Source organism: Silene latifolia, unplaced genomic scaffold (assembly GCF_048544455.1).
Source record: "Silene latifolia isolate original U9 population unplaced genomic scaffold, ASM4854445v1 scaffold_96, whole genome shotgun sequence".
NCBI lineage: Eukaryota > Viridiplantae > Streptophyta > Magnoliopsida > Caryophyllales > Caryophyllaceae > Silene > Silene latifolia.
Window position 1 is genome coordinate 1,066,210 of NW_027413827.1, and position 23,950 is coordinate 1,090,159.

Below are 23,950 nucleotides of genomic sequence, written 5' to 3' on the forward strand. Positions count from 1 at the left end.
AAAAAGCAGCCCCCCCCCCCTGTTTTGCGTGCTCAATCCCGAGCCCAAAACCCGCTCCAAACACCACCAAAACCCGTGCCCATTAACCCTACACCATACCCTAGTATCCTACCCATATTACCTTAGCTTAACCACCAAGCAAACCCCCCATAAAAACCCTAAAAAACCCCACGAATAGCTGATGGGCAGCAGCTATGCAAACCGAGCCCGACTGCTTATGGCTCCCTTTTACCCTACTTTAACTCCTTAAATACCTCCCCTCTGCCATACTTCCATCCCTCTAAGTTCTCCATACATACTACCATCATTTACAAGCTTTAAACTCCAGAAACAAACCCTAATTGCCTCTCAAAAACCCTCGACAAAACCGACTTACAAACTGAGAATCAGTTTGTGTGTCCTCTTTGAAACCCTTCGTTCTCCCTTCAAACCTCCATCAAAATTCGAGTTTCTTGTTCCAAATTAACCATACAACATCCATCTACACACTAGACAAAGATTTACGAGCCAAATTGCCCTTGAGAGTACACGAATTCCCTCGAAAAACAGAGTGTTATACACTCTGTTTTCGCGGCTTTTCCTGTCTGTCCAGTTCTGTTTGTGCTCGTTTTTCGTGCCCAATAACTCGAAACGAGCAGGGATTGTTTTAAGATCTCTGTTCTCCTCTCTTTCTAGTTTTCAAAACATCTTTTAAATCGAATTTTCACCGTGAAACAAGAGAGAAATCGCAGTTTGAAAGTTGCTGTCCAGATTTACAAAAAACGTGTTGTTTGCTTTGTTCCTTCGTCGACGACGGCCTCTCGAGATAAAATCTACGATCGATTACGACCCAAGACGGTGTCAACGATACATGTAGGTTGAGGGTGCATCAAATCCTCCTCTTTTCTCTTTTATTTCGTTCCTTTTATGTTTGTTTTTTATCGTTTCGTTTTGTTTGTTTATCGTTTGTTATCGTTAACTATGAAACTAGTTTAGTCCGAGTATGAGTTAAAGTACCACCATGAACACCCACGTTGACTTGAGATGGGAAAGAAATCCGCTACATCAGTCGGTCGTATCCCCCGTCTCATTTACATATCCTCGTGTTCAAGGTAGGGCATTAATAAAACGAATTCTAACTTCGCTTTTCGCTTTTGACCCCTCTCTTGTTTCGTGTGATTCGACCCACCCTAGGACCCGTCGCATGTTAGTATGACCTCTGATTGTTAACATATAACTCGTTTAGATGACATTAGATCAATTTAATAACTTAATTAGACACGTTAGGGTGCATCGACATAGCTTTAAAAATCAACTAACAATTCTATAACCTAATTGAACGCATCTCTCTTTTCACTCGATTTCTCGCTAGCATAGGAGTGCGTGATTAGCACCTTCCTATTAACACTCGATGAGTAGCGTTAATATCGTAACTTCTTGACCTAATTTGACCCCTTTAGGCCGTGTAGAATACTCATTTGCAAGACATCTTTTCAATCGATCAACGTCGTTTCTAACTTGTTTTCTGGCCCGCTTTCGAACTTGTTTCGCAATCAATTGATCTAACTAGTGAACCTGACCTAGGACCTAGGGTATCCGTGTCTAGAGTGGCCGTGGCTTGGCCGTGTCCTTTGGTCTTTCTTGCTTCGTTTTTTATGAATCGTTTGTTCTTTATTGTTTTGTCGCTTGTAATTTATCGTTTGTTCGCCGAGTTGTAATTTTCAAGTTAGCTTTCTTTTATCGAGTCAAAACCTCTTCCAAAAACCATAGTCTTGTTTGGTTAGATGGTTGTGCCCCAATGCATGTAAGAGCGTAGTAAATCGCATGTTGTTTAAAGCAACATGGCCCGATTTATGCTAATGCATGCTTTGGTGCGTGACCCAACGTCTAATTCGATAAGATTAAGTGAAAGCACGCATTACGAGGAGTGACCCAAGGCCGTGAGTCATGTAAGCCGTGGGCCACCCCTTTGTGCACTTTTTCCTAGGCCGAATGGCCGTGTGTCGTGTATGGTGTCGTATATAGCAATTGTATTTAGATCGAGTTGTATCTTTAATTTCTCGTTGTGTCGGCATGAAATGCCTGGGTTGTAATAGGATAGATCCCAACGGCTCCCCCATTCCCCCTAAGCCTTGTTTGCTTTGTTTTATGTGTTGTTAGATCAATCTACCCACATGCTAAATTACAACTTTGACAAAGTTAGTTTAGTTGCATCTAAATCGACATAGAAACTTCACATGTTCGGGTTTTGAAAACGATGTTTGCATATCATATATCGTAGTAGCTATGACCTTGTCTGAAATCCGACACTTGACTTAGTAGAGGCCGTTATTGACGGGCGGGGTTAGGTGTCCTTATGGGCTTCCTAACACGTACCCTCACCCCTTACTCAAGATCTATGGTTTGTGGATCCGTCTAAATACCATTGGATTACGAGAGTCATTCAAATCGAGTGATATAGGGTACAAGTCTTTATCTTTAATCACTCGTAGTCGATTGGCTTTATGCTTTTCGATGAAAGGTGTAAAGTTGACTTGAACGGTTCCAAGTTCCCATAAAACTTGGTGGCGACTCTAATTTGTCTTAATTCGATTCGAAAGAACCTCGAGTCGATTATGCCTAGTGTGGATCCCGCGGACGCAGTTCTCGAGGGCCTTGTCCACACTAGTATACTGCCGCCGAAACTATAGTGAACCGACCATCTTAGCACCCTTTTAATATTTGTTTTCACCTACCTCTTTTATTAGCTCGTTTATTTTAGTTTTGTTGCCATTAGTATAGACCAACTCAAAACAAACCCCCACTCACTTGTTACCTTAGACTAGGATTAGACAACTATAAATTACATTCGCCTCTCAGTGGTTCGACCCTGACTGCCACTATCTATAGTAGTAGTTTGGAAATATAAATATTATTTTTGACACCTTACGACGGGTATCAAATTTTGGCGCCGTTGCCGGTGAGGCAATTGTTTAAATTTCTAGTTGTTTTCATTTTAGTCTTTTCTCAGTTTAAGGGACATCTGTTCCTTAAAATTTTCTCATATTCTACTTGTAGTTTCCTCTTATGCGCAGGTCACAGGGTGGTGAATTACTACCGTTCAATCCTGAGATTGAGAAGACTTTGCGTGAGTTGAGACGATCATCTAGAGTATTGCCGATAGAGGAAGAGCTGAGTACTCTGTCTAGTTACTACGAGAACGAGATATTCGAGGAGGATCCACCTTCATCTTCTATTTCTACTTCATCAGCTGAGACCGTCACATCTCCAGATATGGCTGAAGAAGCTAGTATAGCCAGTCACTCTGAGCCGACAGCTGAGAATCTCTATAAGGGATTCGCATTACCAGGGACGGATAGAAAATTCGAGCCGAAACCGTCTTATATCAACTTGGTTGAGAGAAACCAATTCGGGGGAGCTGCAAATGAAGATGTTGTTGGGAAATATGTCCTCAACAATAGTGCGATCACATGATTTAAATATCATTATTTAAATCTCATTACAAGAATACGGAAGGGATGATACATTACATATATATAGTCAACTGGTCCACACATATCGGTAATGATTGGCTGACTAGAGTTTGACATTACTGTCGTGCGACGGTGGTGATCACTTGATCCCTTGAGGTCACACCTAAAGGACGATTCCCATAATTGAAAAGGTTAATTAATTGTATGCCGATATAAATTAATTAATTTCTTAAAATTGAAAAAATTATTATCATAAGAGAGAAAATGACATCTTATTATAATGTGATTAAATGAGATTTTATTTAGTAATTTAAGAAGTTATATTACTAAAATTAATCGGTGTTTGCGAAACACGCGAGATGAGAATGATAAGTCAGTTATAATTACAAAATGTTGTGAATTATACTAACAAGTAATTAAATGACCATTTTATGAGAAAGTAATTTTAAATTACTAGTCAATTTGTTAAATATGATTTATTGAATTTGTAAATGATATTTAATTTGTTAAATATGAATTTTAAATTAAAACATGACATAAGACATGTCACATGTCACATGACATACAATTGTACAATTGACAAAAATAAAATGGACTCCATATTACACTAGATAAACCGAAATATTGGTGGGAGTTTGAGTAGTTTTTGGTCTTATTCATTTGTCTTATTCATTTGTCCATGACACTTGATAGTGACTTGACAATGACAAAGCCTTACACCATTTGTCTTGTGAAGACAAAAAGAAAAAGAAAAATGGTCTATAATGTGCATATGCCAACCGATTTTGGTGAGTGCAATATAGAGAGTTTTTCTCAAAAATTCATCATTCTCTTATGTTTTAAGAAAAACATAAACTTCTCTCTCTTGTTCTTCATAAAAATTCATTTTTGTGAATCAAATTTGTTTAAATCAAACACTAATAATACTAGAAGTAGTATATGAGTATTAGTAATAGATTTTAAGGTAAACTACATTACAAACATCTAGTACATGTTAGTTTGTGGGATTAAGGGATAGTTTTGGGTGCTACTAATTGGAGGGCTTCTAATTTGAAGTCATGAATGTTCGTCCATTAATGAAAAGATCAAGAACTAACAAGAAGGAGATCTTGTTGGTGCCCATATGATGACCGAAATTATCATAGTAAGGAACATGATTTCTTCTCTTACCTTTTTAGTTTGCATGCATAAGATCTAGAATTTATTTTATGACTAAATAAATTTGAAACATATAAGAATATGTTATGTAATGAGATATATATTTCTAACAAGTGGTATCAGAGCACAAGGTTGTTTGCATGCAAATCGGTTATAGTTTTTCCGAGTTATACGATTAACATATAAAACTTGTAAATTTGTGTTATTATGATATATCACGAAAATAATTTATGCATGTTGAAATTTATGATCCTAAAATGTATATAGGATATTTTGGTTAATTTATGGATTTTATTGTTCATTTTATATTATATTGGCATTAAAATGTGATTTTTATGATAAAAATTTCAATTTTGGACGAAAATTAGCTAAACTTCGAATTTTCAGGTGGTTTTTGGATATGTTTTCACATATATTATTTTTAGATGATCTGGAAATTTTCAAAATTTTTGGAGTTCTTATGCTCGAAATATGGATTTTTCATGATAAAAATCGAATTTAAATGAAAAATAGGTTAATATGAGAAATATTTCGAATATGGTCATAGAAATTTAGTATGTTGTCACATGCAATTTTACAAGATGTGTGTAAAATAATAGGCTATAATGAAGTCTTCATGCATGATTTATGGATTTTTGATGAAAAATAGCATAAATAGTGACTTAATTAGTGGAAAATTGCTAAACCATACTTTATGACTAAGGAAAAACGTCACATGTTGCATTTTATTATCTTTTTCAGATCTAAAATTGAAAAGTTGATGTGTATAATTTTTCTCATGTTTTTATGATTTTAATTAATAAATCCGATAAACCGCAACATAGTTTTTCCGATAATTTTACGAAATTTTAACCTAAGTTTTTTGAACATTATGAGTGTCATGGTATTTTTTCCAGAATGTTCATGAGTTTAAATTTCAAATTTCAAATTTATTTGAAATTTTTATGATTTATTTGGAGTTTATAGCATTTTATTATATTTTGAGTCCATTAATGAACAATTTTAAGTAATATAATTTAATTATAGTCAAATAGTTAGTGGAGACTAATTTTGAGTCCTAAGAGGTTAGGGTAATTAACTTGTGCATAAATATGTTTATGTAATTTATTGTGATTTTAAAAGGTTGAATCACGCAAATCCGTAAAAACCGATTAATATACAATATTGGCTCCTTAAAGGCGATTTAGCATAAAATTGGGCATGTTAATACATATTATAATGCTGCATTTTATTTATGATTGTCATAATTTTATTTTATGTAATTTTGAATTATGTAATTTTACTTAGTATGGCCTTAGTTTTTAATTGGTATTACCCGAAATGTATGGGAATATCGATTCGGTTGTAATTTATTGTGATCTCGTATCACTGTCTTGTAATTTAATAGATTTTTATTTATTTTAATTACATATGTATAATAGGAAATTATGTAATTTGTTATGTAATTTAATTATTCCGGAGTTCCATAAAGACGGAGTCATTCAAGAAGGCGATACATAAAGACGGTGTTACCACGAGATGCGTGCCAAAACCGAAGTTCAAGGGACCAATGGAGTTGGTTTCCGAATATGTAATAGTTAATTAGATTTTCTATTTTAGGAAGGCCATACTAGGATTTAATTTATGCTTTGCATTTTATTTATATGTCCCATGCATCGCTAAATCGCCATAACTAAAACATGCATTATCATTTAAATCGAGTATTTCGACCGTGTCAATTATAATTATCGTAGTTCACCGCTTTAGTTCACTTAAAACGTGATAGATAATAAATTTACATGACCTCTCGCTAAAAATAATCAATTGAGACTTAGCCTTATCAAAAATTAGAAACCATGAAGTACCAGTTTCGCAAGGGAGTTGATCCGGCTTTACCGTAAGACAAACCTTGTTACGTTGGTGAAGTGGGTGATAAATGTCTATCCACCAAATTCATATTGATAAGGGATGAATCAGCCCTACCGTGCCCAAGTTGATGTGGATTTGGATCATGGACACATTTATTCGAAATTTGGATTGAGCTCAACTGAAGTATTCGTGACCGTAGTCGCATGTGTTTCGGGCTAAAGATAAATGTTAATGTAATTTTATCGACCAAGAGTTCTAAAAGTAGAATCGATTAAAGAGTTAACCCACCGAGTTATATTGATAAGGGATGAATCGGCCCTACCGTGCCCAAGTTAATATGAATTTGGATCTTGGAATCATTTATCATAGTTGGGTAGAGGTCACTATGTAAATGCTTTACTTGTTATTTACAAGTATTAATAAAACGATAAATGTTAAGTTTTCCATTATTCCGTTATCATATTGTTCTATTTCTTTACCACAATTCATATACGATATCATTTCGATTTTTGATTCAAATCTCCATTAAAACATCGTAACTAAAGACAAATATGAATTTGCTTCTAAAACCTCAAATGAACCATTGATAAGGATCTCTTGTAAAGAGTATAGATTAAAGTTATTCATTATCAAACAGGTTTTTGATTCTTGACTAACACATCTACTTACAATGGATTGTTTTTCATATACTTAATTGAATTAAGTACCTTGAAGCGATAAATTGTTTTGGTAATTAGATTTGTCGAATTAAGTAATTGACCAAAATAACGCAACCACTTCAATGAAAGTTTTAAGACTAAAACGATTGAATTGAAGAGTAATCTTCATAAGATTCAACTTTGCTTCTCTAAGTAAAGACTCTTTGAAATGAGTGGGAGCATTCTCTTAAACCGTTAAGAAAAGGATGAGGTTCAAGAAGTAAAGATTATAATGGAATTGATACAAGGTAATGTTAAAAGTAAAGTTGTTGAGAATAGCGATACTAAACCTATCAATCCTGACCGATAAAGTTTCCACTGTCTTAAATTTTGGACACTAGAAAGGAAACTACCCCAAATTATTGAAGAATCAACAAGTTAGTTGTGGGACATCTAATGGGACCTTCTTCTTTAAATGTTCATTTGATTAAACATAAATTTTGCTAGTACTACTTCGTCAATATTAGAAACCAGTGGAGATTTTCATCATTGTATTCCACACATAAGATAATTAGAATATGACGACTAGCAACAATAATGTCGAGAGATAGAGTAATTGTGTACTCAATCTAGTTTTTGGATTTAAAGTTGTACTTAATTGTGACTATTAAGTGCATAAACTCTAAATAAGAATATAAACTTGTTAAGATACAAAAGAGGTTTCACTTTTGTGACCCTATACACCACGATTTGATGTATGGCTAGCCCATTATCAAGGTGAGTATATTCTAAACCAAACTAGAATAATATATCATGTAGATGATGTAAGACTCAAATTGGTAACCCAAGATTAAACCTTAAATTTTGGAATGATGAACGCAAAGAGTTATCGAGTACTCTTGAAACCATTAGATTGTTAATGGTATATGCGTATCTTGTATTCAAAGCAAGATGTCTCGTGCTTTTGGTTGAAAAGGAGATCGAGGTTGTAAATCATTCCTCCAAAATAGGTTGATCATTTTCTTTTACCAACGATTTAAGTTGATGCTAATGTGTTCACTTAATAAGGTAAATAGGGAAATCTTTGAAGAAGTTCAAAGAGTTCAAGGAATCACGATTTAGTCGTGATGGGATTATCAAAGTGAAAACTCTGATATAAGCCAAAGAAAATGTGATATAGTATCACAAGTTAATATCTCTTAACACACATTATGGGATAATATGTGGTTGGATAAGAAATCAAACGCTATTCGATATAGTTTGAACTTGAATCAAGTCACCTTGAGTTACTTGATCCTTTTGGGGATTTTATCATTTTGTCTAGATTATTTTTCCACTAAATATAAAACGATTCATATGAGATATGAAATGGTAGGGTACCATGTTTGTAAGCTTACACAAGAAACAAATGCTCACTTTTCCCTTTCAATTATCACGAGTACAACAAGTTTGTGGCTCGTGAAGCTGTCTTTCTAAAATACAAGTTTATTTCTAGAAGACAGAGTGGGAGAAATTATTCAAGAGCCAAAAAGAATGTTATGTCGCAAGAAACTGGTCTTTCTTGGCTACATGAGACGTTTTGTGTAAGATGTTGTTTCTTTAAAACCTAGGAGGTTAAATTCGTCACTTGTTAAAGCTGATGAATTCATGCTACTTTTAAGAAAGTAATGAGCTTATAACTTACAAAGAAATTGTTTGATTCAAGTTACTTCTGGAAAGTAATGAATATATGACTTACATAAGACTATATAAGTCACAACTCAATACAAGGCTTAGAGCCATGAAAATCCGAAATTAAAGGCTTGATTAGTGACAAAGAGTTTTGCACTAATAAAGAGAAATTTCAAGGCAAGATTGGTGGCAAAGAGTTTTGCGCTGGTTGAAATGCTTAAGTCTATTTGGATCTTCTTAGGGATTGTGTTTCATTATTATGAAATACATAGCGAGTGAATCTAAAACCCACTTCTTCAATGGAAGGAATGTATTCAATACATGTCTTGAGTTTTATAGATTCTTGCAATCCTAAGATAATGCGAAACTTAAGAGAGAATCTTAAGTAGGACATCAATGAGTTGGAATCAATGTTTTGATCATGTTATAAAACTTTTCTCGATAAGTCGAGAAGTTGTGTTTATACATGAAGTTTAGTGGGAGTTACAGAAATTTTAAATAGTCTTATATGTGGATAACATATTGATCATTGGAAATGATTTAAGACTTTTGGAGTAATATAATACATCTATAATATCCGGATTTATGAAGATAAATTTACATGATATTAGCGTCTAATAAGAAGTCTTATGTGGATAAGATTCATGACTAGTTCAATCAAATTGAACATATTTGATTAATTCCTTTTGCGTCCGCTGCCGAATCAATTAAATAGGATATGATGTATAACACTTCATATACTTTGAGTATGATGAATTGTTTTCAAAATCGAATTTAAGTAATCTTTACCAAGTAAGCCATAAAGATTACCCTTAAGTGCTTGCAGAAGCATTAAGGAAGTAAAGCAAAGTGTTTATGATGCAATTTTGTGTAAGGGTGTTACACAAGTGACAATTGACAATTGAGATTGCGCATGGTTTCCGACAAAACCATAATCAAAACACATTAGGATGGTTAAGATACCATTGTGGCTATGTTATTTAAGAAATAGATTTGCTAGAATTGTTCTAGGCAATAAAGAGCAATGAGAGATATTTACAACGGAAATTGAGTACACTTGCAATCATGAGATGTGCAAAAGGATGAGTCCCGCACACCGTGAAAACAAAGGGGAGCTATTCTTAGGCTAGAGGGCCTATGTCTTGATTGGATCTCGACACGTACTCGAAAAGTTTTGTAATGCAAATGTATACATTACAAAGGAAAACGAGTATGTAGTGAGGTTGAGTAAGGTACAAGAAGTTGATAAAACCTACTAACCAAAGCCTTCTCATAGGCTTAACATGATGAGTCATGTCATTTCAATTAAATTGAGATGAACAACTACATTCAAGATCAAATTAGATTATAGAATATGAAATAGTAATCAGGCATTGACTATTCATATGTGATAATCGCATTTGTCGTTCGAGTTTTACTTTAAAACTCTTTTATTATACTTTGTTACATCCAAACGGGTTGTAGAGACAACATTGAACCCCGTTAAAGTGAACCCGGATTAACATGGTATTCGCCCATAGTCACTTGTATGAGGTGACGTCTCGAAGTGACTAGAGTGTGATGCGATTGATGGCAAGTTCAAGTGACATAGAGTCATGTGAAATGACTAGTCGATCACATAGGCAGACTATTAGGAACACTTTGTCGGGCAGTGACCGCTTATAGAGTTCTGGCAAATTTATAAAGCCTGGTCGTGGCGAGAGCTACTATAGTATTCTAATGAGTCGATTCTTTTGACTAAAGACTGTTCGCCTAAGATGGCACAGTTTCAGATTAACTTTGATTTGTGTTACTAAGACCTTCGTAAATGGGGTCAAATGGGCATATTTTGGGTTATGAAGGCTGTGGCTAGTCGAAGGGAATAAGTGCGATAGGAATTCTCCACCCCCTTGTCAGGGTTAAAACAATATCTCAGGGCCACTCGAGGAGTAATGAACTGGAAATGCGTGGCCACGCTCGGAAGGTATCTATGATAGATAAATCCGGTCAATCAGTTATTCTCCAGATCGAGTAAACCACTCTCGATATGATCACTTGCAAGTACGACCCGAAAGACATCTTGCATTGAGTGGGAGATAGTAATAGGACAAGAGAATTGGTGACGCACACTTGTCGAGGACAAGTGGGAGATTGTTGGGAAATATGTTCTCAACAATAGTGCGATCACATGATTTAAATATCATTATTTAAATCTCATTACAAGAATACGGAAGGGATGATACATTACATATATATAGTCAACTGGTCCACACATATCGGTAATAATTGGATGACTAGAGTTTGACATTACTGTCGTGCGACGGTGGTGATCAGTTGATCCCTTGAGGTCACACCTAAAGGACGATTCCCTTAATTGAAAAGGTTAATTAATTGTATGCCGATACAGATTAATTAATTCCTTAAAATTGAACAAATTATTATCATAAGAGAGAAAATGACATCTTATTATAATGTGATTAAATGAGATTTTATTTAGTAATTTACGAAGTTATATTACTAAAATTAATCGGTGTTTGCGAAACACGCGAGATGAGAATGATAAGTCAGTTATAATACGAAAATGTTGTGAATTATACTAACTAGTAATTAAATGACCATTTTATGAGAAAGTAATTTTAAATTACTTGTCAATTTGTTAAATATGATTTATTTAATTTGTAAATGATATTTAATTTGTTAAATATGCATTTTAAATTAAAACATGACATAAGACATGTCACATGTCACATGACATACAATTGTACAATTGACAAAAATAAAATGGACACCATATTACATTAGATAAACCGAAATATTGGTGGGAGTTTTAGTAGTTTTTGGTCTTATTCATTTGTCTTATTCATTTGTCCATGACACTTGATAGTGACTTGACAATGACAAAGCCTTACACCATTTGTCTTGTGAAGACAAAAAGAAAAAGAAAAATGGTCTATAATGTGCATATGCCAACCGGTTTTGGTGAGTGCAATATAGAGTGTTTTTCTCAAAAATTCATCATTCTCTTGTGTTTTAAGAAAAACATAAACTTCTCTCTCTTGTTCTTCATAAAAAATCATTTTTGTGAATCAAATTTGTTTAAATCAAACACTAATAATACTAGAAGTTGTATATGAGTATTAGTAATAGATTTTAAGGTAAACTACATTACAAACATCTAGTACATGTTAGTTTGTGGGATTAAGGGATAGTTTTGGGTGCTACTAATTGGAGGGCTTCTAATTTGAAGTCATGAATGTTCATCCATTAATGAAAAGCTCAAGAACTAACAAGAAGGAGATCTTGTTGGTGCCCATATGATGACCGAAATTATCATAGTAAGGAACATGATTTCTTCTCTTACCTTTTTAGTTTGCATGCATAAGATCTAGAATTTATTTTATTACTAAATAAATTTGAAACATATAAGAATATGTTATGTAATGAGATATAGATTTCTAACAGATGCAGCCAAACATATGGAGACATTCATTGATTATTGTTGTTCCATACCCCCACCAACCGGTGTGACCCAGGACCAGATGAAGGAGACTATGTTAATATTCTCGCTTCTTGATGCTGCAAGGGAATGTTACCGATACCTGGATCGAGCTGCTAACGGGATCACTGATTGGAAGTCGCTGGCCCTAGCATTCTACAAGAAATATTTCTCTGCCTCGAAGACAAATGCCATTAGAGCTCAGATCACGAGCTTTAAATAGGGTCCTGATGAGAATTTTCATGAGGCGTGGGTCCGTTTCAAGAAGCTGGTGCGAACTATTCTGCACCATGGGTTCGAGAAATGAAGCCTATGCAATCAATTTTATAATGGGCTTTATGACGATCAGAGGGCTATCCTGGATGCGGCAGCTAATGGCAGATTCAAGGAGAATGTTGGAGAAACTAAGGGGTGGAAAATTATTGATGATTTGGCCACCCATAAAGCTGAGTATGGAAATTCCAGGGGAAATCAAAGGAGAAGTGCTGAATCCCCTTCTGTAGCTGCATTAGAGGCTCTTACGGCGAGATTTGATAAGTACGAGTTGGGAGGAGCTTCAAAAGGAAGGATCTATCATGTGAATGTTGTTTTAGACGGTCCTTTCGTCTGCAAGAGATGTGGAGGAGAAGGACATGTTTCAGACAACTGCAGCAGTCCCTATGAGTCTTGTGCTGCTTTTCAACATTATAGGCAGACAAATACTTATTTTGAGCCGAATGTCCATCCGAACTTGAGGTGGAGTAGCCAAAATGTCCTAAATCCGACTCCACCTCCACAGCAGCAGCAGCAGAATTATGTGCCCCCTCATAAGCAGCAGCAGCCATATCAAAAGCCTCCGTATGTTTCTCAACAGCAGCAGCAGTCCCAAGGCTCCGATTTTGCCGAGTTGAAAAATTTGTTGCTGAAAGAGTCTCAAGCTAGAGAGGCCGGAATGAAAAGTTGGAGAGCCAAATCGCTCAATTGGCTAGCAAGAGTGCAACTCGACCTCCGGGGCATTTACCGTCGCAGACGGATCAAAAGGAGACCCTTAATGTTATTACTTTGAGGAGTGGGTCCACCCTTGAGGGGCCCGCTATAGTCGAGGATGTCACTGAAAAAGATGAGGTGGAACCAAGTAAGAAGAAAGCTGTAACGAATAATAGCAAGAAAAAGACGATCAGCAGGTATGTCAGTCGATCGACTTACATACCCAGTCGATCGACCATCCATGCGTGACACAACTCATCGTTCTGTAGAAGTCAGTCGATCGACTGACATGCATGGTCGATCGACTGACTACGCTGCTGATGGTGAGTCTTTTCGTCCTCCAATGCCGAATAACTTGAGGGACCACTTGTTTCGGGGTACGACGACTCTGAAATTATTGAGGCAAGACCCAAATGCTGATGGGTCAGTCCCGGTTCCAAAGTATGACCCGATGACGATTAATGGTTCATTTTTTAGACGGTCTGAAGAAGGATCAAGCTACAACAAGGAGAAGGGAGTGGATTTTCAGCCTAAATCCACTGATGCCGGTATGAGAGACTTGGAGGAGAGAGCTAAGTTACTTCTTACAACCCCCTATCCGGAGAGATTGGTGACGACGAAGGAACAGGTATCGTTTAACAAATTTGAAAATGTTATTCGCAGCTTAAATGTGCAAGTTCCTTTCTTGAATTAGTTAATCAAGTGCCTGCTTACATGAAATTTATGAAGCAACTTTTGTCTAAGAAGAAGTCACTTGAAACTGTGCAATCTGTCGCACTAACTGAGGAGTCATGTTCCTATTTGACCCATACTGCACCTCATAAGCTAGAAGACCCAGGTACCTTTTTAGTCCCATGTAGTATTGGCACCTTTTCTATTGAGAAGGCCTTGTGTGACCTAGGAGCCAGTATTAGTGTAATGCCCTTGAGTCTTGCTAGGAAGTTGAAATTGACTAGGTTTGCAGTTATCAACATGACAGTACAGATGGCTGATCGTTCTGCGGCCCAACCTATAGGAGTCTTAGAAGACATTCCCGTGCAAATAGGAAAGTTCTTTTACCCTGTTGACTTCGTTGTACTAGATATGCCCGAGGATGCCCACATTCCTATTGTATTGGGTAGACCATTTCTGCACACTGCTGGTGCAGTTATAGATGTTGGCTCAGGGACATTAACTTTTAAGGTAGGGAAACACTCCATTGTCTTTGCCCAGACAGCTAAGAAGAAAGATCCTATGTGGCCAGTCACTTGTAATGTGGTTTCTGAAAAGAAATCCTATTTTATGCTTCCTGATATGCCTGCCCCTATGACTATTCCTGTTGTAACACCTCCGCCCCAGATTGGGAGCAAATTGGAGGAAGATTCTTCTGTTTTGGATATTGCAGGAGCTTGTTTGGGGAAGGAAGAGCTGCATGTTGCTCCAGCTGTGAAGGAGCCAATCGTTCAAAGAGGCGGTTTAGGATGTCTTAGCTATGGCACTGATGAGGAGCCTGATGAGGAGCCAGTCAAAGTGACGAAGTCCGACTTGGATTTTGATGAGCCAGAAGAGGTCATTGATTGGGGAGATGCGGAAGCTGTTGATCTGTTGAGTTCTGCGGATGTTGAAGTTGATAGGAGTGCAGCTGAGAAGATGAGCACTGTAGAGGCTACCTCTTGTAGCCAGAAGCCGAGCAAGTGGGCCATTCCGTGGCCGTTCTTGATCAACTATTAGTTGATTAAGACTTTACAAACACTTTATTGCTTTCGTTAAACTTTTTATTTATTGTTTTTGTGTGCGCGAGACTTCGCATTTTTAATAAGTTTGCTTAGGATTTTAAATACTTTAGACTGTTACTTTGGGTTTTGCGCAATTTTGGGCGCGTTTTTATGTGTATTTGCAGGTTTATAGACAATGTTGGCTCAATTTATTGAGCTAATTCGAAGAAAATCAGAACTTACAGCAGGTTTTCCAGTCGATCGACTGCCTACTATGGTCTATCGACTGAGCCGCGAATTCCAGGAGCTTCTGTTCCGGTTCACTCTGGTCGATCGACTGGGTGATGTGGTCGATCGACCATGTTCGCTGCTGTACCTGTTTTCGATCATTCCCCTGCTGTGTTTGGTCGATTTGCGGAGTTGAGGGAGTCTTTTCTCCACTTTATTCTCCGACTTATTTCTGTTTTCTTCCGTTTCTTTATTTTACACATAATTTTGCGTTTAATAAATTGTTTTCTCGGATTTACGCGCGGTATTTTGTTTCTTTTCTGGTACCTATGGTAGCACTGCTGGCTACTGAAACCTCCTAGCTCACGCTGGTTTGGGGAGGTTTCCTTTTGCTGCGCTTAAAGTCTTGTGAGTTTCCAAGTCCTTACTTCATGTCTTGTTTAGTTAATTTATCGCAAATTCCCATTTCCCTTTTATTTCATTATATGATTTTGCACAATGAGGACATTGTGTGATTTGGTTTGGGGAAGGGTTTTGCATTGCATTCACATGTTTTATTGCATTTCTGTTTCACGTTTATTGCATTTCAGTTTGCATTGTTTATTTCATTTCCTATATATATACAGAAAATTCAAAACAAAAAAAAAAATTAATTGAAAATTTTCAAAAATTCAAAAAATGCACGTTTATTTTAGCATTTAGGTCGAGTCGGAACGGTAGTATTTCAATGATGACATTGCGTTTTCAGCTGTTTTATGCCTAAGCCTTGCTAATGGACATGTTATTAGTAAAATCATATGCATAGTCTACGACTTTTCGTTAAATTCTTGCTGGACTTGAGACTTGGCTTTGATTTTTGGCAAACTACATCATTTTCTGAAATTTAGAGCCTATAACTGGTGTCATCTGTGACCGGTTTATCTAGGATTGTGAGTAGTTACTCCTTATGAGATATGTTATATCAATATGCATAAATATGAACTTGATCTGCTAATACCTGTATGCATTCGGTTCGTGGTTAGTTGACACATGTGGAAGAGGTCACCCCTTTATTCATTTTGCCCATAAGCTCCACACTGCCAAAAATAGCCTTTTTGTCCCGTTAACTACATCCTACACTTAGCCTGCCCTTGTCAAGCTAGTAGTTTATATTCTTGGGATTGTTACTTTGTTTTTGGTAGCTAATGCTCATTTTGAGATGATGTTGGGAAGATGAAAAAGAAAAAAATAGAATTGAAAGGAAAAAAAAAAGAGAAGAAAAATAATTCGAAAAAAAGAGAAAAAAACGCGTGATGTACTGTAGAGGGCGGTCGATCGACTGGCCATCTTGGTCGATCGACTGAAGCCCGAGAAAAGAGAAAATAAAATCACATGGTTGGAGTTTTGATTAGTTGGTGATTTTATTCCCATGCTTTATTATCATCATTTGGGGAATTACAATTATTTCGGAGATTGTGAGATTTGTGCTTGCTATTAGCACCGTTTTTGATTGGAATTTTGAGTAAGAAGTTGGGATGATTTATTAGTTTGGTTCCCTTAGTTACTAGCTTGGCTTTTAACTCTGTTTTTACCAAATTCGTCTTAGCCCCTTCTTACCCTTACCTCACATATCCATATTTACCTCGGCATGTGTCATGGTCATTTATTTGGTTGGAATGCATATGTACGGTTCTAGAGATTATTTTCATATTATATTGCAGGCATGTTCTTATAGGTCGTAGTTAGGTGAGAGTCTTTACAATATTACTTCTTTCTATCTTTTACATATACTTACCCGTATTCATTGAGTGATAGGAGCGACCCGTGAGAGTCCATCATGATAAGTCTCTTTAGTTGACGGTTCAACAGTTTTTAAATGACTTCATAACTCGTTTGCATGATTCATATTGCTAATTGATTGTTAGTTATTGCATTAAATTGGTTTAAGCTTTACATGTTGCATTTCGCTCTGAGATTGAACTCGTTCCACTAGGTTTTAGGATTGAGTCTTGTTCTTGCTTGGGGACAAGCAAGGGTTTGGTTTTGGGAAGTTTGATGCGTGTCCTAAATATGATGTTTTACACCCCATTTTACACGCATTTCAGAGCTCATTTATGTAGTTTATGCTACTATTCTCCCTATTTCCGTCTACTTTCGTGTTTTTGTACATTATTGCAGAAATGTGAAGAATCCAGCGGAAATCAAGCTACATCCGTCCCCAAGTACCTTGCATTGCATTTGACATGAAGTATTTTCTCAAGAAACGAACTTGGTGCGCATATCGAGGCCCGAAAGACTAATTCACGAAGTTTTTCAAGCAAAGTACCAGCTACATTGGTCGACCGACCGATGCCTCTGGTCGACCGACCAGAGCACGACTTCCAGTAGCTACTGTTCAGCGTTGTCCAGTCGATCGACTGGTCATAGTGGTCGATCGACCAGGCCGTTAATTCTGACGTGAATCAATAAAACGAGATCTCCAAAGCCCATTGTAATTAGGTTTAGGAATAAGAGTTGCGTAATATTTCTATATAACGTAACCTTAGTTTTCAGAATAATAATGAAGTTTTTATCAAGTCTTTCATCATTAAAAATTTAGGGTTCATACATTAGCTTAGAATATTTTTCCGTCAATAAAAGTTTAATTTCCGCATTCGGTTTTGATCGTTCCTCTGCAATTCTTCTATACGATATTTTCTGTTCCCTCGTTTAATACTCGCTGCTTTAATTCGTTCGTAGTATAGAATTGTTAGGGTAGAATTCCCAAAGCCAATTATTGTTTTATGTCAATTGTTCATTTAATTAATTTAAATATGAATTCGAATGCTTTAATTATTGATTTTATTGTTGTCATTGTTTCTAGTATGAGTAGCTAAATACCTTATGCTAGGATGTAGGGAATCTGTAGAAGTAGGCGGCGTAGAATAGTGACCTGAAATCGCGCCATGGTCGATCGACTGGGTTCCCTGGTCGATCGACTGGCCACGTGAGTTTTGTTTCGTTTTAATTAATTTAATTGCTATATTTGACGAATCAAGTGCACGCGACTAGTTGAATGTTTAGGAATTGACCGACCCGATAAGATCGAAAGATAGGGGAGGGAAATAGACTGCCTTATTGAAACGACTAAATTAATAAGATCGAGAGATAAGTTAATTTAGCTTTTTAAATCACTTTTCCGGACGAAAGTTAGCATTAGTGATATTAGAGACCTGTAGTGAGATCGAAAGATGTTACCTGTTAAGAAAGGACCGAGAGGACTTCTTATTTGCCCGTCTCACGTGTTTGTTTTAGACCTACCTAGTATACTGCCGCCGAAACTATAGTGAACCGACCATCTTAGCACCCTTTTAATATTTGTTTTCACCTACCTCTTTTATTAGCTCGTTTATTTTAGTTTTGTTGCCATTAGTATAGACCAACTCAAAACAAACCCCCACTCATTTGTTTTCACCTACCTCTGTGGTTCGACCCTCACTGCCACTATCTATAGTAGTAGTTTGGAAATATAAATATTATTTTTGACACCTTACGACGGGTATCACCTGTTCGTCAAGACAAGGTGTCTGACGAGTTTTGACGGTATAAACCGTTTTTGGAGGAATGAAGTAGCAATCGTGGAAGACCTTGATTCCAGCTAGTTGAATGCCTTTGTACCTCTAAGGATCGGGAAATGCATAAAAATATTCACAATCCCCTTCTTTGACGAAGTAACCATTTAGTGTAGGGAGATAGAGTTGCATTTGGATTCCCTTATTCTTGCGTTTCCGAATTTGAGTAAGCATTTCAATAGTTTCGTCTTTTGTAGGTTTGTACCCCAAACCTAGTGGTATCTTTTTGGAGTTACATTCCTTAATAGGTGTAAAGGTACTCTCTCTGATAGGGTTTAACGACATTCCTGGGAAGTATCCCTGGGATTTGAGCATGTGGTTGACCACTAAGTTGGAGTATGGGTCAAAATATAAGAGCGCCAGCTCTCTCTATAAGGTTTATGATTTGAAATCCTCCAAGCTCATACACTGGATCTACAATTACTTAGTTGCTTAACATTTTCTCTATCACGGCCTTGATAGATGACGAAGTGATCGTCACTACCTTGCCATCTAGAGGGATCTTGATCTTCTGGTGTAAGGTGGATGTTACCTCTTTGGAAGCGTAAATCTAGGGCCTACCCAAAAGTATATTGAAAGATGCCTCGATGTCCACTATCTGAAAATTAACTTTTTGCTCGATTGGCCCAGTGGCCACAATAAGGTTAACTAGCCCCACTACTTTACGTCGCGTTCCATCGTACGCCCGAACGCCTTCGTTAGTAGGAGTCCAGTTTGATTCTTTCATGCCTAACTTGTATGCTGTTTTTAGTGGTATGACATTGACTGCGGAGCCATCATCCACTAAAGTCATGGGTACATTTTTCTTCAAGCTTGTGACTGTGATGTATAGAGCAAGGCTATGAGTGACACCAAAGGGAGGTAAGTCCTCATCTGAGAAAGTAACTGGGTTACTTAGCTTGACTGTGTCTTGGAAGACTAGGTTAACAACGTCGTCAGGTGTGGAGTTATGTGCTACATTCAGTTTAGCCAATGCTTGCAGTAAAGCCTGGCGATGAGGAAATGAACTTGCAACAAGTTGCCAGACTGAAAGATCAGCCATTGTCTTTTGAAGTTGGTTCAATGAATGGTCAGGAGAAGTATCTTCACCATCGTTTGGTGTGATGAAATTGGTGTTAGTAGTAACTGGACCATTCGTTTAAGTGACATTTTGATATGGACGCCCTGAGCGAGTAAGGTGGTCCACATCTTAATCTTCATTAGTTTGGACTAGAGGATGTTCGGTGAGGTAAATATATTCACGTCATCCTCCCAAACTCCATTGACGATTCTAAGCTCTCTTAAGCTTATGATTTCAGCCTCTAGGCTGATTATTTACTCGACTAGATCGTCGATCACTGCGATTACCTCTTGCATTGTGAATTCTTGAGATAATATTGGAACTACTAACCTGTTTTCCCTAGGTATAGTGCTTGGATTACGTAGGGACGCCAGTACAGCTTCTAGCTCTGAAACTTGTCTACTTACATTCTTTGCCCATGCGACAAAATCAGCGATAGTAGAGGAGATGGTGGAATAACTCTCCTCATTTTCTAATGCATTGACCTCATCTTCAGCTGGAGAAATGAGGTGTGAGCAATCCAAGGTGGATTCCTCATCTGTGATCATTAGAATTCCAAGAGGATTCTTAGTATTATTAGGCTTGCTTGCAGGAGGTATGGGCAAACGCCTATCTTCAATCATGTCCTGAATGACATTTTTTAATTTGAAACATTTCTCTGTATCATGCCCTTTGCCTCTATGGTACTCACAGTAGGCATTATCATCCCAGAACTTAGACTTCTTCTCTAAGTCAGGCGTAGGTCCTATAGGTTAGAGCTTGCCTTGTTTCATCAATCTTTTTAGAGCATTGGAGTACGAGTCACCAACGTTGGTGAAATTCCTCTGCGGGTTATTCTTCTTATTGGATGACTCGACAAGGTTGACCTCATCGGTCTTACTAGTGGAGCCATAAGAACGACTCGTTGTGCCTTGATATCCGCGACCTACCGTTTTGGATAAGAGTCCTTTACGGATGTCGTCTTCAATCTTTATTCCTAATACAGTTAAGTCTTTGAAAGACTTTATGTTTTGGTATCTTAGGTGGTTCGCATAGATGGGCCTTAAGTTGTCCACGAAATTTTCAACAAGAGTAGCCTCGTCTGGGCGTTCGACGAGTTGTGTGCTAGTCTTTCTCCACCTACTTAGGAAGTCGGTGAATCCTTCTTTCTCATTTTGGGTAAGAACCTCTAGAGTGCGCATATTGACTTGAATTTCAGCATTATCTGCATACTGTTTGGTGAACTCAATTGCAGCATCATCCCAAGTAGCAATTTTCTTGTGTTCCAAAGAGTAGAACCATTGCTTAGGAATAGTATCGAGAGACGAAGGAAATATCCTTAGGAACATCTCTGGCGTGATGCCTTTGATAGACATATAATCTTTGAAGGCACGAATATGGTTCAACGGGTTTTCATGTCCCTTAAACTTCGGGATGTCAGTCATGTTGAAGTTAGTTGGCAGTTGAGCATTTACTGCCTCATATTTGCGGTTGTTTTCCCTATAGATGTCTTCTCCCTTGAGGTAGATTAGTTATTCCTCCAAATATTGGAGTCATTTTTCAGCTTCAGTAAGACCTGGTGGAAGATTGACTTCTGGTTGTCCAACAAAGGGTGGAATATTGTCGTGGATAACCATGTCGGGAATGGCATCCTCTGCAGGAGGAAGTCTAACTTCTACAGCGATAATTCGGCCTTCGATGCATTAAGGCGAGCATAAGCTTGGTCTTGGCTTATCTGGAGACGAATGAGCGCAGCTAGGATTTGATCATTACCATTTACGGACGGCTGGGGTTGACCATTAACGCTTCCGTGACAAGTTCCCACAATTTTGGAACTGAAGATAAGAGATCGATGACGAATCAAAACACGATCAACCATTTTGGCACACTTACTCAAAGGAGACTCGACTCGTGAAGTGGGAGTGTGCCACTGTGTCAAGTGAGGTTTGAAAATGACAAATTTTAAAATTTTTATCCTAGACAACTGTAGTGTAGTTGTAGGAGTGCTGACTCGAAGTGAGGTTTGAAATGGGTTTGAGACCCGAATTTTGACTCGACATTTGGACAGAGTTTTGGCTTTATTTTGCGCTATTTTAGGCCATTTCGAAAATATTTACATTTTGAAAAGGATTTTATTTTATAAAATTTTGTCATGGTTTTGTTTACAAAATGGTGATCGCGTATATGATACAAACATGCATATGGGCATTATAACGGTATGTTGAGTGCATTTAAAGGGTTTTGGCTTAAAAGGTGGGTTAACATACCAAGCAATCAAACCCTGGTCTGTGGAGAGGTCCGTGCCAAACATGAGTAAGATCGGTTCCTAGTCCATTTCCTCGAGTAGTGAAAGCTCTTGATACAAACATGAGTACGTACCACGGTATGGTTGACGTCAATCGCTATCCATCCTTAGGCCCAGATAAGAATTTGGACCGTCCAGACGGGACGATTGGTCGAATGGGTTGGGTTAAGCCTAGGAAGGCCGAATGAAACGACCTAAGAAGGTCGAGTAACGAAAACCGACAACTGTCTCGTATAAACTATTCCCTAACCTTGTTCAAGTTTCACCCTGGGTAACACGTAAGTGTATCATCCCCAGTGGAGTCGCCAAACTGTGGACATGGGCCACCCACGCGTTGGTTTCGAGCCGGCGACACTTCTCCCACGGAATCTTGGTTTGCCAAAGCGCGTCATGGGTCATTACCGATTGGTGAGGCATTGAAACCGGTGAAAGGTTGAATAAGCCTGCATTTGTGGAGTCGCCACCAATTTTTATGGAAAATTGGAACCGTTCGAATACTTCGCGTCATGTCAAGACACAAACTAGTGACATAAACACTAAGAGCTTGTTACCCTTAGCATTCTATGTCTAGAATGACTCTCGAAGATGCCAATGGACATGGATGTCCAGATATAACTGGAGTAAGGGGTGAGGGTACATATTAGGAACCTCTTTAATCAAACACCTAATCCCCCCCCCCCTGCCTTGATAGCGGCCACTACTAATGATTATGGAAATCGTTCATATTTGATGTCGTCGATGTAATGCATGCAATGCAACAAACATAGATTAATCCTTGCATGTGAGATTAGACTATGTCGGTTAACACGTATTTTAGCAAACAATGTGGGGTCGAAGTAGGATGTTTGATTAAATTACATGTGAATGCCATACAATTAAATCATACATAAATAATAATTACGGTAAATAAAATATAATAATTAAAATTACAAGAATTACAAGGTTTATTTGATCTATGTCAAAAGCACGCTCATAACGGGATTTCGAAGAAGGAAAGAAAATAAAATTGGAAATAAAAGTACGAAAATACGTCAGATTAAAGGTGATAGTACGATTAATAGTTGATTTATAGAAGCTACGTCAGAGCGAGAAGGAGTTCCGGGACAGAAGCCAACCCAGAACAGGCGCAACATCTGCTGCATCCTCTGGAAGAGGCGCAACACTTCCTGCGTCTGTTCTTGAGTTGGATTCTGGCTGTGAAGTCAGCAGATTGTTATCGTTCATTGGAAATTTAACGTCGATTATTGATATTATAACTCAAGTGGAAGTGATTTAATTGATTACATACATCTGGAACCGTCATAAAACAAATTAAAGATGAGAATTTACTGCGATTTACATGATTATACGACGAACTCGTGTCGGAAAAGAACAAACTTCGAACTTGAAAACAAAATTGAAATTGGATGAACTGAAATCAAATAAAGAAAAGCATGTACGAAAGATGGATTCCAGAGAATCGATATGAGAAAATCGAACCTCTAAAATCCAGGTTTGAAATAGATGATGAGAACCCGCAAATATCGAATTATAAGGGATTTATGTCGAATTATGTGTTATAATTTAAAAAGGATTTATTAAGACATGGTTATACACTGATATGAACAAAAGAAACGAAAGAAAAAGAGAAATAAGAAAGTTGGAGAAGGTCGAGGAAGAAGAAGAAGAGCAGGAGCAGCGACAGCCTCAGGAAGAGGCGCAGCAGATGCTTCGACCCTTCGAAGAGGCGCAGCTGCTGCTGCGTTTCTTCTCGACGTCAGACCTTTGCTGTTTTGTAAATACGGTTTTAAAAGATGGTTTTTAAGACAGTTTTGAACGTGCTTCCGTTATAGACCTTACATTAGTGATACAAAATAAGGGTACAATAAAAATAAAATAGGATTTTA